This window comes from Peromyscus maniculatus, chromosome 18 (genome assembly GCF_049852395.1).
Source record: "Peromyscus maniculatus bairdii isolate BWxNUB_F1_BW_parent chromosome 18, HU_Pman_BW_mat_3.1, whole genome shotgun sequence".
In the NCBI taxonomy this organism is placed as follows: domain Eukaryota; kingdom Metazoa; phylum Chordata; class Mammalia; order Rodentia; family Cricetidae; genus Peromyscus; species Peromyscus maniculatus.
Window position 1 is genome coordinate 10,893,443 of NC_134869.1, and position 14,571 is coordinate 10,908,013.

Here is a 14,571-nt window from a genome sequence, read left to right on the forward strand (position 1 = left end):
GAAGGTCAGTGGGGATGGGGCAGACTCAGGCCATATGTACACAGTTCAAATACTGGTCTATCATTTCTTTCTTTTTTTTTTTTTAAAGATTTATTTATTTATTATGTATACAGTGTTCTATCTGCACACACCCCTGCAGGCCAGAAGAGGGCACCAGATTTCACTACAGATGGTTGTGAACCACCATGTGGTTGCTGGGAATTGAACTCAGGACCTTTGGAAGAACAAGCAGTGTTCTTAACCTCTGAGCCATTTCTCCAGCCCCTGGTCTATCATTTCTGATCCTCAGTTTATCTTCAAGATTCTCTGATCATGAGGCTGGTATTGTGCCATCTGCAGTACCTGGAGCTTGGGGAAAACAGCTGTTTTTTAATTTGCCCTTTAGTCTGTCCCTTCACCAACATTAAACATAACTTGAGTGGTACTGACCAGAAAGCAGAAAGCCTGAGGCTTTCCCTGCCTCCTCTCATCATGGTAGTTGATGACTTCTGAGGCTGTCACTCACTGGGTAGCAGTGTCACAGCTGTTCATGCTGTCCCATTTTGGAAAGTGGAGTCCTGGAACAGGTGCTGACTCTGTCTCAGCTGTTGTCACCTTTTCTAACAAATGTGAGTGGAGATTAGTAGTAGAAAACAATGGACATAACCCACTTTGAGAAAACCCTTCCCAATCTACCATTGTCCTTTGCTTTCATGCCTCTCTCCTTCCCTGACAGTTTATCTCTCAAGGCTGGTCTCAGATTTAGTGTAATACTTCTAACACAGTCTCCTTAGTGTTGGGTTTCCTTTTTATTTATTTATTTATTTATTTATTTATTTATTTATTTATTTATTACCATACATGCTTTTTTATTGCCCTAATATAATTTTTAAGGGTAGTGGAAAGTAGGCATCTTAGAGATCTCAAGAGTTAGTCAAGGTATCACAGTGTTCAATTCCTCTATCTTATGAGGATGGAAACCTACACTTAAGAATTGTGGCATGCAAAAAGAAAGAAAACAAAATTGAATTAACATGTTTTTCTACTGGTCCTCAACCAATAAAATCTCAGTTATAAAAGAAAATCTCTTGGGAATTTCTTCCTGTTATCTCTAGATGCTGTGTAAGCATTATGCTATCTTCAAAGCCAAACAGGATTTAGGGAGGGTAGCTTCAATAAAACCAGCTATCTAATCACAGATCTTGAAATGCTTTTCCTGTCTGTAGCAGCCAAATCCGGAAGAAGAGAACTTACATGGTTGCCCAGCAGGGATGCCTCTTTGCTGTCTCAGCGTGGATGCCTGTGGTAACAGTTACAGTAGGAACGCCCCACCTGGAAGTCTTCCAGTCGACATCATTGTATCCTGAGAACCCACAATTTCCTGGTCTTCACCTAGTTCTGGATAGCCAGTAAGTGTTTTTAGTTTTACTTGATGGTGATGATTTACTATAATCTGAAAGTACAGTAGAGGAGGAAGGAGAAACTGAAATCTTACATCTGCTTGGTGTCAAATGTTATCTGAAGGGCTTAACATGTGACATAGATTGTAGATATCCATCTAAGAAAGATCCTGAAACATCTACACATTGTTATCAACATCTTAGACAACATCAGAATTCTAGAAGCATGGAATTTCCATGCACAGAATGCAGCATGATCAAGCATGCCCCACCCAAAAGTAATAGTGCCATTAGCCCATCATAAAGGATCAGGGCACCATCATTGTTGTGCCACAATACACACATGCTTTTTCACACACTATACTCACATATATATGCCCACATTCATACATTTAGAATCATGTATTTGTCTACAACTTTGCATGCACATCCATACACACCCACGCACACCCATATGCAGACACATAGAAATATTCATTAAATTAATTAGATGTATAATAATTTGGCATAACAAAAAGTAAAAAGAAACAAACAACCTTTGTGGTATTGGTACGCATGTGTATGGTATGCATGTTGTATGCAGAACTATGGGTATAGTTATGTGCATGTTTTTATAAGTATCTATATGGTATACATAATATGTACAACCATATCTAATTGCATATACTTGTGTATATAAATATAAAGATAAACTGAAATCTCAACTCCCAGACACCAGCCAAGGAGGCAGCAGGACTTTGCGAGTGGCCACCTTGCTGTGTTAGCTGTTTTGTACCTTCAACTCTGAGTACCTGTTATGTTTGTTTGAAAGGCATAACTTTTTAATTCACAACAGAGACGCTGTTTTGCCTTACTAGAAAATATGTAAAATGTAACTTTCAAAAAACAGAAACATGAGAAATAATCTTTGCTTTCAGTATCTAGAAATGAATATCAAAACTTCCTTCAACACTTTTTTCTATAACTGTATATCATTTCAATACTTTAATATTAATTTTATTTTTTAATTTTTTTTCTCACTTGAATAATGCAGTCTTCAATATATATAAGTCATGAGGTATCATTCTCCATGATGGTAGTGGCCACTACTGTCTCTATCTAAAACATCTTCTAGTTGCCTAGAAGTCGAGTTGTTAATTCCTGCATGGACTAGTTTATGTTTCTGTGTAGACTTAGGAAACATTTATTACACTAGGCTTTGAAGACATGGAGGTAACTAGGGTGAGTAGCATGGGAAGGAGATGGCTTGGGTGGGCTGACTGCATGTGTTGGGAAAGTTCTAGTTCAATGGGTGAAAGGTCATATCTGAAGTAATAGGAGGAAAAAAGGCAGAACACAAGAGAAAGGTATTGACATACAGGCCCGGCGACAGCCCACAGAGGTAGAGGAGCCCAGCAGCAGCGACAAGCAGAGGTAGGGACGCCTCTAATGCCAACACCTGGGGAAGAAGCTATCTCTGTGGGACGGAACCAGAACGAATCTGAACGCTCCGTCTGAGGACAACCCAGGGCCCAGCAGCTGATCCTGCAAAACCCAACAACTTGGAGGTGTTGGTGAGACTACCCCGTTCAGCTGAAATCCACCTGGGAGAGTATTCAGATCCCTAATGTTTGAAGTGTGAAGAAACAAGATCAGCTGAGGAGTTGACAAATGAACAAAATGTGACCTCAGAACACAGAAGAAGGCGCTGCCCAGTCACCAAACCAGATCAACAGAATCATAAGTATATACTTCACCGACTGAGATTAGCTGCCCCTGAAGAAACAGCCCAATAGCACCAATTTAACAAGAACTGCTACTGAACCAAGACTAAAAATTAGAACAAGGGAGGCACTCTCAGACACAGACATCACCTGCACCAAGCAGAGGAAGAGATGAGTAGACGCCAGTGCAAAAATACAGGCAACAACATAAAGACCTATATGGCAAAATCAGAACCTAGTGATTCTACACCTGCAAGACCTGCACATACCAAGACAGAAGAAACAGAAGAAATCAACCCTAAAAACGACTTTAAGAAGATGATAGAGGCCATTAAAGAAGAAATAAAACATTCCCTTAAAGAGGAAATAAAATATTCCCTTAAAGAGGAAATGAAAAACTCCATTAAAGAGGAAATAAAAAACTCCCTTAAAGAAATGGAAGACAAAACGAACAAAAAATAGGAAGAAATCAAAGAAAGCCAAGAAAAAGCAATTAAACAGATGAAAGAAACATTCCAAGATCTGAAAAATGAATTTGAGACAATAAAGAAAGCACATGCCGAGGGAATGCTGGAAATAGAAATCCTGGCTAAACGAACAGGAACTACAGAAACAAGCATAACCAACTGATTGCAAGAGATGGAACAGAGAATCTCTGACACTGAAGACACAATATAGAAAATAGATTCGTCAGTCAAAGAAAACACTAAAGACAAAAAAGTCGTAACACAAAACGTCCAAGAAATTTGGGACACCATGAAAAGACCAAACCTAAGAATAATAGGGATAGAAGAAGGAGAAGAATACCAACTCAAAGGCACAGAAAATATATTCAACAAAATCATAGAAGAAAACTTTCCTAACCTAAAGAAAAAAATACCTATGAAGATACAAGAAGCTTACAGAACACTGAATAGGCTGGATCCAAATTAAAAAAAAAAAAAAAAAAAAAAAACTCCCCTCGCCACATAGTAATCAAAACACTAAACACACAGAACAAATAAAAAATATTAAGAGCCGCAAAGGAAAAAGACCAAGTAACATATAAAGGCAAACCCATAAGAATAACACCAGACTTCTCAATGGAGACTATGAAAGCTAGAAGATCATGGACAAATCTTATGCGCATGACACTAAGAGACCACAGATGCCAACCCAGACTATTATACCCAGCAAAACTCTCAATCACCAAAGGCGGAGTAAAGAAAATATTCCAGGATAAGATCAGATTTAATCAATACCTGTTCACAAACCCAGCCCTACAGAAAGCATTAGAAGGGAAAATCCAACCCAAAGAAGCTAAATACATCCACGATAAATCAAGCAATACATAATCCCACAGCAACATACACCAAAGAAGGACAACACAACACAACCACAAAAAATAACAGGAATTAACAATCACTGGTCATTAATATCCATCAATATCAATGGTCTTAACTCACCTATAAAAAGACACAGGCTAACAGAATGGATAAGAAAACAGGACCCATCCATCTGCTGCATACAAGAAACACATCTTAACTTCAAAGACAGACACTACCTCCGAGTAAAGGGCTGGGAAAAGGCTTTCCAAGCAAATGGACCTAAGAAACAAGCTGGTGTAGCTATCCTAATATCTAAAAAATAGACTTCAAACTAAAATCAATCAAAAGAGATCAGGATGGCCATTACATATTTATCACGGGAAAAATCCACCAAGATGAAGTCTCGATTCTAAACATTTATGCTCCAAATACAAGCGCACTCACATCCATAAAAGAAACACTACTAAAGTTTAAAACTCACATCAAACCCCACCCATTAGTAGTGGGAGATTTTAACACACCACTCTCACCAAAAGATAGATCTACCAGACTGAAACTTAACCAAGAAATAAAGGACCTAACAGATGTTATGACTCAAATGGACTTAATAGATAATTACAGATTATTCCATCCTAACACAAAGGAATATACCTTCTTCTCAGCACCCCATGGAACCTTCTCAAAAATTGACCACATGCTTGGCCACAAAACAAATCTCAACAGATACAAAAAAAATGGAATAACCTCCTGTATCTTATCAGACCCCCATGCCTTAAAGTTAGACCTCAACAATAACAAAAATTATAGAAAACCCACAAACTCATGGAAACTGAATAATTCCCACCTGAAACATCAATGGGTCAAGGAAGAAATAAAGAAAGAAATTAAAGATTTCCCAGAATTCAGTGAAAATGAAAGTACAACATACCCAAGCTTATGGGACACTATGAAAGCAGTGCTAAGAGGAAAATTCATAGCTCTAAATGCACACATAAAGAAGATGGAGCAATCCCATACCAATGAATTAACAGCACAACTGAAAGCTCTAGAACAAAAAGAAACAAACTCACCCAGGAGAAATAGATGCCAGGAAATAATCAAATTGAGGGCTGAAATCAATGAAATAGAAAACAAGAGAACAATACAAAAAATCAATGAAACAAAGAGTTGGTTCTTTGAAAAAAATCAACAAGATAGACAAACCCCTAGCCAAATTAGCCAAAAGGCAAAGAGAGAGCACCCAAATTAACAAAATCAGAAATGAAAAGGGAGACATAACAACAGACAACGAGGAAATCCAGAGAATCATCAAATCATACTTCAAAAACCTGTACTCCACAAAAATGAAAAACCAGGAAGAAATGGACAATTTTCTGGATAAATACCACATACCAAAATTAAATCAAGACCAGATAAACCATTTAAATAGACCAATAACCCCTAACGAAATAGAAACAGTCATGAAAATTCTCCCAACCAAAAAAAAGCCCAGGACCAGATTGTTTCAGTGCAGAATTCTACCAGACTTTCAAAGAAGAACTAATACCATACTCTTCAAAGTGTTCCACACAATAGAAACAGAAGGAACACTACCAAACTCTTTTGATGAGGCTACAATTGCCCTGATACCCAAACCACACAAAGATGCAACAAAGAAAGAGAACTTCAGACCAATCTCTCTCATGAACATTGATGCAAAAATACTCAACAAAATATTGGCAAACCGAATCCAAGAATACATCAAAACAATTATCCATCACGACCAAGTAGGATTCATCCCAGGGATGCAAGGATGGTTCAACATACGAAAATCAGTCAATGTAATACACCATATAAACAAACTGAAAGAAAAAAACCACATGATCATCTCCTTGGATGCTGAAAAAGCCTTTGACAAAATCCAACACCCCTTCATAATAAAGGTCTTAGAAAGATCAGGAATACAAGGAACATTTCTAAACATAATAAAAGCAATTTATAACAAGCCAACAGCAAACATCAAATAAATGGAGAGAAACTCAAAGCGATACCACTAAATTCAAGAACAAGACAAGGCTGTCCACTCTCCCCATATTTATTCAATATAGTACTAGAAATTCTAGCTAGAGCAATAAGACAGCAAAAGGAGATCAAAGGGATACAAATTGGCAAGGAAGAAGTCAAACTTTCACTATTTGCAGATGATATGATAGTATACATAAGTGACCCCAAAAACTCTACCAGGGAACTCCTACAGCTGATAAACTCCTTCAGTAAAGTAGCAGGATACAAGATCAACTCAAAAAAATCAGTAGCCCTCCTATACACAAATGATAAAAGGGCTGAGAAAGAAGTCAGAGAAACATCACCCTTTACAATAACCACAAATAATATAAAATACCTTGGAATAACACTAACTAAACAAGTGAAGGACCTTTTTGACAAGAACTTTAAATCTCTAAAGAAAGAAATTGAAGAAGATATCAGAAAATGGAAGGATCTCCCATGCTCATGGATAGGCAGGATTAACATAGAAAAATGGCAATCTTACCAAAAGCAATCTACAGATTCAATCGATCCCCATCAAAATCCCAACACAATTCTTCACAGACTTGGAAAGAAAAATACTCAACTTCATATGGAAAAACAAAAGACCCAGGATAGCTAAAAGAATCCTATACGATAAAGCAACCTTTGGAGGCATCACCATCCCTGACCTCAAACTCTACTATAGAGCTGTAGTAATAAAAACAGCTTGGTACTGGTATAAAAACCGACACACGGACTAATGGAATCGAATTGAAGACCCTGACATTAACCCATGCACATATGAACACCTGGTTTTTGAGGAAGGAGCCAAAACTATACAATGGACAAAAGAAAGTATCTTCAACAAATAGTGCTGGCATAACTCGATCTCAATATGTAAAAGATTACAAATAGATCCTTATCTGTCACCATGCACAAAACTCAAGTTCAAGTGGATCAAAGACCTGAACATAAATCCAGGTACACTAAACTTAATAGAAAAGAAAGTAGGAAGCACTCTTGAATGCATTGGCACCGGAGACCATTTCCTAAATAAAACACCAACAGCACAGACCCTGAGCACAACAATTAATAAATGGGACCTCTCGAAACTGAGAAGCTTTTGCAGGGCAAAAGACACAGTCAATAAGACAAAAAGACAGCCACAGGATGGGAAAAGATCTTCACCAACCCCACATCTGACAGAGGATTGATCTCTACAGTATATAAAGAACTCAAGAATCAAAATACTGAGCAGTCCAATTAAAAAATGGGCTAAAGAGCTAAACAGAGAATTCACAAAACAAGAAATACAAATGGCTGAAAGACATTTAAAGAAATGCTCAACATCCTTAATCATCAGAGAAATGCATATCAAAACGACCTTACACCTGTCAGAATGGCTACGATCAAAAACACCAATGACAGTCAATGTTGGAGAGGATGTGGAGCAAAGGGAACACTCCTCCACTGTTGGTGGGAATGTAAACTTGTACAACCACTGTGGAAATCAGTATGGTGGTTTCTCAGAAAATTAGGAATCGAACTACCTCAAGACCCAGCCATCCCACTCTTGGGCATATACCCAAGGAATGCTGATTCATACCATAAAGATACATGCTCAGCTATGTTCATAGCAGCACTATTTGTAATAGCCAGAACCTGGAAACAACCTAGATGCCCATCAACGGAAGAATGGATGAAAAAAATGTGGTACATATACACAATGGAGTACTACTCAGCAGAGAAAAACAATGAAAGCATGAAATTTGCAGGCAAATGGATGGAACTAGAAAAAAATCATCCTGAGTGAGGTAACCCAAACCCAGAAAGACAGTCATGGTATGTACTCACTCATAAGTGGATTCTAGATATAAAATAAATAACAATCAGACCACAACCCATAGAACTATGAAGGCTATATATATATATATATATATATATATATATAGCAAGGAGGTCCCTAGGACGACTGTGGCTTATAATAAATTTTGGTTTTACTCAATTATTGAAAAAATAGCCAAATGAATGGAAACACATGAACTATGAACCAAAGGCTGAGGGGCCCCCAGCTGGATCAGGCCCTCTGAATAGGCTTGATCAGTTTGGGAGGCAACTAGACAGTGTGACCAAGTCCTGTGCTCATTGCATGAGTTGGCTGTTTGAAACCTGGAGCTTATGCAGGGACACTTGGCTCAGGCTGGGAGGAAGGGACTGGACCTGCCTGGACTGAGTCTACCAGGTTGATCACAGTCCTCGGGAGAGGATTTGCCCTGGAGGAGGTGGGAATGGGGGTTGGGCTGAGTGTAAGGGTAAGGGGTGGGAGGGGGGAGAAGAGGGGTCCCGTGGCTGATATGTAGAACTGAATGGTATTGTAAAATAAAATAAATACAATTTTAAAAAAAGATTCATATTACAATAAGCAGAACTTGATGGGCGGTTCTCTCAAGGGCTCAGAAGACCAAAGTGCCAATAAGTAAATAAACTGACAATAAGATCCCTTGAAAAAAAAAAAAAGAGAAAGGTATTTCTGACTGCACGCTGCTACTCAGTGTAGAACAACAGATCAGCTCTTACCCACTGCATGACACATGGCTGTCCCAGATTTCTACTTAGCATGGTGAAATGATTGTCCTTGGCTTGCTCTACAGTGGTGTCTATAAAGATGATACAGGTCTAAAAGCATTTGTAACAAATACACCTCAATGTACAAACCCTTACAAGGTATTCTGCATCAGAGCAGGTTTATACCAAAGTCCATGCTCAAAGGGTCATCCAGAAGTAGAATTCTTTCCTGAGTCCATTGTTCTCTGTGATTATGTTGGATACCTACTGTCTTAGTTAGGGTTTCATTGCTGTGAAGGGACACCATGACCATAGCAACAATTACAAAGGAAAACATTTAATCAGGTGGCTTACAGTTTCAGAGGTTTAGTTCATTATGATCATGGCAGGACAAGGAGGCCAGGCAGACATGGTGCTGGAGAAGGAGAAAAATGTGGAGATGAAGCTACATCTTGATCCACAGGCAGCAAAAAGTGCTCTGAGACACTAGGCATGGCATGAGCATAAGAGATCTCAACCCTCCCCCACTGTAACATAATCCTCCAACAAGGCCACACTCCCTCCAACAAAGCCACACCCCCTAATAGTGCCAATCCCTATGAGATTATGGAGGCTTCTTACTTTGAAATTAACAAACCTCCAAGATATACTGAGAAGGCATAATAAAACACATTATGGTGGGGCTAATAGAAGATGTTTTTGAGAGGAGAGTACTTTTTTTTAAAAAGAGGAGAGTCTTATCATTTGTTTCTACCCATCTTAGTTCCTTGTTAGGGACTCCACAACAAAACAGAGATTACCAAAAGAAAAGCATATTCACTTACCTAGTGCAAACTTACACAGCACAATTCTTCCTAAGCTAGAAGAAAAAAACCAAAAATTGCTCAGACATGTGATAATTTTTTCAAGATTGCTTTCATCCAGAATTGTCATTACATAGAATATCCTGTGCTTAAGAAGTAATCTTTAAATGTGCATATTTTCACATAATATTAAGTAAATATTCTAATTTACAATTGAAAGAGTCAGGTACTTTAAATGTACATTAATAGCAACATTTTGACTTCACTTAATCATTATCAAATTAATTAAATATAAAAGCACATAGTATTGATGCCCAGCCATTGAGTGAGCAAAGCACTGTCTTTGAACAGGTCTCATTCTCTGGTCTATGCCACCCCTAGTCAGGCTTCCAAGTGTGAAAGACAAGAACAAATCCTTTGACACCAACATCTCACTTGTGCCTAAAGTCTCAACAGGAAGAGCAAGCAAACAGGATTAATCCATCCCCAAGAGTCCCCATGCCTCATTCAAATGGCAGTCACCACAGGCTTCACAAACTCCTGCCAAAAACTGTCCCAAGTGACACCCAGCAGCCCCAGAACACTCCTTAGTTTAGTGTGGGGTAACATCCCAGGCACAGGTCAGAATGACCCATGGAGAACATGGAGATGGTGAACGGGCATCAGTCCTGCTGTGGAGATCATCTCAAGAGGAATTACGGACCCTGCAGGCAGCTAGAGACCTGAACAAGGCTACCAAAGAAAGGGAGTTTTCCAAACACTCATCTGGTCTCATATTAGACTTCTGTTCCCAAATTCTCCAATGTGTAGGGACAGAGGTGCCCATGGCCCCAAAATTATGGGCCCTTACTGTAGAATTTATTATGGTCCTGATCCTTGGAGTGGCCTACAGCCTTCATGTTCACCAGAGTCCCTTCCATACCACAAAATGATGCCTTTATGTATCTCCCATTTTTCCCAATACCCTTACCCTTCTCACCTTGGAGGCCTTTCCTGATACTCAACTCCTGGTGGGCCCAGTTATTTCACCCATGCAGCATGACATTGAGCCATGGGCATTCACCATTACTCAGGGCCAGCACTGTGCCTCATAGAGCATGTAGTAGACCTGAGAGTTTATTCTAGAGTTGATGGAAAGTGGAATGTAATGAAACGTGTGTCAAAATGAAAGCAATAGGAGTCAAGCAGATGAATGGCAAATAGTGAGGGCTTTTGGATCATGTCCTCTCTGTGTGCCTTCATCAGTCTTCAGATATGAGGCTGCACCTTTCCTCCATGGAGAGACATGTGGTGCTTCTGACCTGCTTCAGGAAATTGTCAGGAAGTCCTTTCTAGGTTTTATGAGCAGTTTCAGGGGAAGATATGAGTCCTTCTTCACATTCATTCATCCACTCAAAGAACTTCCTATGTCAAGCTCCATATTTTGATATAGCATATTCTGAATGCCAACAAGTATGAAATAAAGCAAAAGTCTGGGTATAATTAATGACTGTGCTCATATTTGATACTGAAGTGTAACATATATATAAATTTAAAGATGCATCTCAGTATATCACGTTCTGTGCATGTCATTTTGCATCAACTTTTCAGTGATTCTTATTTTAAAAGTATCTAGAGATTGAAATGTACAAGGCACTCCATTTAAGTGGAATGTTTTTCACTAAGTCTTTGAGACATTAGTATTCTAAAACATGCAGTAACCACAAAGGCTATTTAAGTTCTGAAGTGCCTTACAAATTTTGATCCTTGTAGGAATGTTGTATTGAGAGAAGTATGTGATGATTGCTGTAACTGGTTAAATGCTGAAACCTGAACTGTCCACAGGAGCCTGCAAAGCCCTATTGACAAATAGCCTTAGACCTGAGAAGTGCATGGGACACATAGGACAGACTCTCAAAGGCACAATGCCAGGAAGGAACATGGCATTTCAATGACTCACCCTGGAACCTTCCTTGGTGCTTTTTCACTGGTTATTTCCAGTGAACTCACTCACCTGCATGGCAGAGTAACTTCACTTTTGCCTTTTCCCATGAATTACTCTGAACCAGCAGTTTCTTCAAGCTAGACACACAGCAACCCTCTCCCCATCAAGAATTCTTATACCTAGCGTGAGCTTTTATTAAGAGTATCATTCATTTGAAACAAAATTCTGCACAAATTTTCCCAATGCCCATTAATATTAAAATATTCTCTAAGTTTCAGAACCACAAGGAAACCCTCTAAGTCAGAAAGCCACGAGTCGATCATGAAAAGTACCAGGGAAGGGCCACTGAGAAGCCTAGTTGGGTGGAAGGAAAGAGCTTACTCCTCCTAATTGGTTCATTGACCTCCATATGAACAGAATGTCAAAATGGCATGGTGTGTGTTGTGTGTTCATTCTCTCTCTATCATATGTATGTATATAAGTGTTTCCCTTATTCTAAATAAGTAAATAGATAGATGTTATTATTTTAAATTCTGATCAGATTTCCATACATTATTCATATGAAATAATTTTTAAAATAATGAAAAAAAATCAATGCAGCTCACAACTGTGTGTAACTCTAGTTCCAGAGGATTTGACACCCTCACACAGACATACATAAAACCAAAACACCAATGCATTTAAATTAGTGAATAAAAAATTAAATTTTTATAGGAGCTAGTGGGGTCAGGAGCCCTACAAGCATGCCACAGAACTAAATAACCTAGGTTCATAGTGACTCAGAGCCTGAACCACCAACCAGGGAGCATCATGGGACTCACCTAGGCACTCTGCATATATTTTTCAGTTGTATAACTTGATCTTCTTGTGAGACTCCTAGCAGTGGGAGCAGGGCTTGTCTCTATTGCCTGATTTTAGGACCCATCCTCCTTCTGAATTGCTATATCCAGCCTTAATAGAATAAATCATGCCTAGTCCCACCACAACTTGATATGACATGGCAGACAGATATTCATAGGAGGCCTGCACATTTATGAAGAGAAGAAAGAGAAGGAGGAATGGATGTGGATCAGGAAGTGTGGAGGTGGGTGGAGGGTTGAGAGGAGAGGATGGAGGTGAAATTTTGGTTAGGATGTAAAAACAAAAATAAATAAATAAAATCATTCATTCTAAAAGAAGGGAGAATATTGATGTTTATCATATTTAAATTTGGGATACTAAAAAATGTCCCTCATGGGACATTACCACTTATTCTAACTTTTTATTGTGTTTGTAGTTGTACAGGGATAGTTAAATAATGCTAGGCATAATTTTGAGCTAGTCTAATACGTAATGTGTTTGCTTTGTACTTGGAATAATTATATCATGTTTAGGCATTATTATGACCTGGTTATTGTTTTACATTTAGAAATTAATCATGATATAAAAAGATATAATTGTGTGTCAAGTTGACATGGGGTGAAGTTGTGATAGCTATTTAGTTGTCAATTTTATTACATCTGGATTAACTAAGACCCCAATATGGAGGGGCACACCTGTGAGGTATATTTGCTTAATTTGAAGACAGAAGATCCACACAGAATCCTGCTCTTTGTGGTTGGAAGACATTAATCTGGATGTTAATGAGGAAAGTAACAACTTTAACTCAGATGTTTTGAGCCAAAACCTCATCTGTAACCTTAGCCAGACCTTGTGCTGGTAGCCCTTATACAGAAATGGAGGAAGGGAGCTTTGACTCTTTAGCTGCTTGCTCTCACCTTGCTAGCAAGTCCATTCCTTCACTGGTATTGGAGCCATCTTCTTTGGGATTCCAGACTATACTACTGATGGGCTGAGATATCAAGCATTGTGGACTGAGCAACTACTGGATTCTTGGACTTTGCCATCATAGCCAGCCAAGGTTCAATTAGCTGGACCACAGCCTCTAAGTCATTCTAAAAAATAGGCTTTTGTATATATAGAAATGCATTCTATAAGTTGTTACCCCATAGAACCCTGACCAACACACCAGACAGGGATAAAACTTTTAGAGTAGTTTGGTCCTCACAGCAGCATTATGTCAGTTATGAATTGTACAGAATCACTGGGCAAGAAAGTAAAATAACACAAGTCTGAAATTTCTCCAATGGAACCCACACTAATCTAATTAAATAATTATATGAGATGGAGAGATTCGAGCTTAAGTGAGGAATGAAAAACCAGATGTCTTAGCTTATGTGGGCCAAGACCTGGAAACAAACACACACACACACACACACACACACACACACACACACACACACACGTCTGCACACATTAAGATCAGTAGACAGTAGGTACTTTTTGCTCTTGATAGTGATAGTTCTAGCTTGGAGGCACACAGAATTACTTCCTTTTACACATTAAAACTCTGCCTCACTCTAGTCTCAGAAGTCAGATCTATCCCAGAGTAGCTTCACAAGAGTAAATCAGTCATCTTGAAGAATTTTCTCGATATAAACGCGATCTGCTGTAGTAAAAGAGCAGCGTCAACACTTCTCTCCTTTTTTAGTTTTGCCCAGAATCACTCTGCACCAGAGACATGTGGCCCTGACCCAAACTCTATGCACTCCCTCTAGTAATGAGGTTCCTCCCATCATTGCTTTTCTGGACCATCAAGAGGGATTCCTCATCCTACCTCCACCCCCAGGAGGGTCTTCTCAATTCTGCATTTCATCAATCAGGCTTAATAGGTGCTGTCAACCTAGAAGACATCTAGCAAATCTGTTCCATTGTCACAGTCAGTGAGACTTGGGCAGGATCCTGAACCTATGAAAGCCCTGAATGGATGTGTGGCAGTCTAAGACAATTAGCATGCCTGTCCCTACAGTTTTCAATAAACTTCAGTCTTTGGTTGGGAGTGAT

The 14,571-nt window shown here is 38.9% G+C and overlaps 1 long non-coding RNA gene across 1 annotated transcript; it reads right to left on the bottom strand.

Annotated features, from left to right (window-relative positions):
* Positions 1 to 457: 457 nt before the first annotated feature.
* LOC121830723 (uncharacterized) lies at positions 458 to 10,776 on the bottom strand. Its single transcript, XR_013045796.1, has 4 exons — positions 9,786 to 10,776; positions 9,316 to 9,376; positions 1,234 to 1,432; positions 458 to 599 (listed from the first exon to the last, which is right to left on the bottom strand). It is a non-coding gene; the product is annotated as an uncharacterized LOC121830723 (long non-coding RNA).
* Positions 10,777 to 14,571: the final 3,795 nt, after the last annotated feature.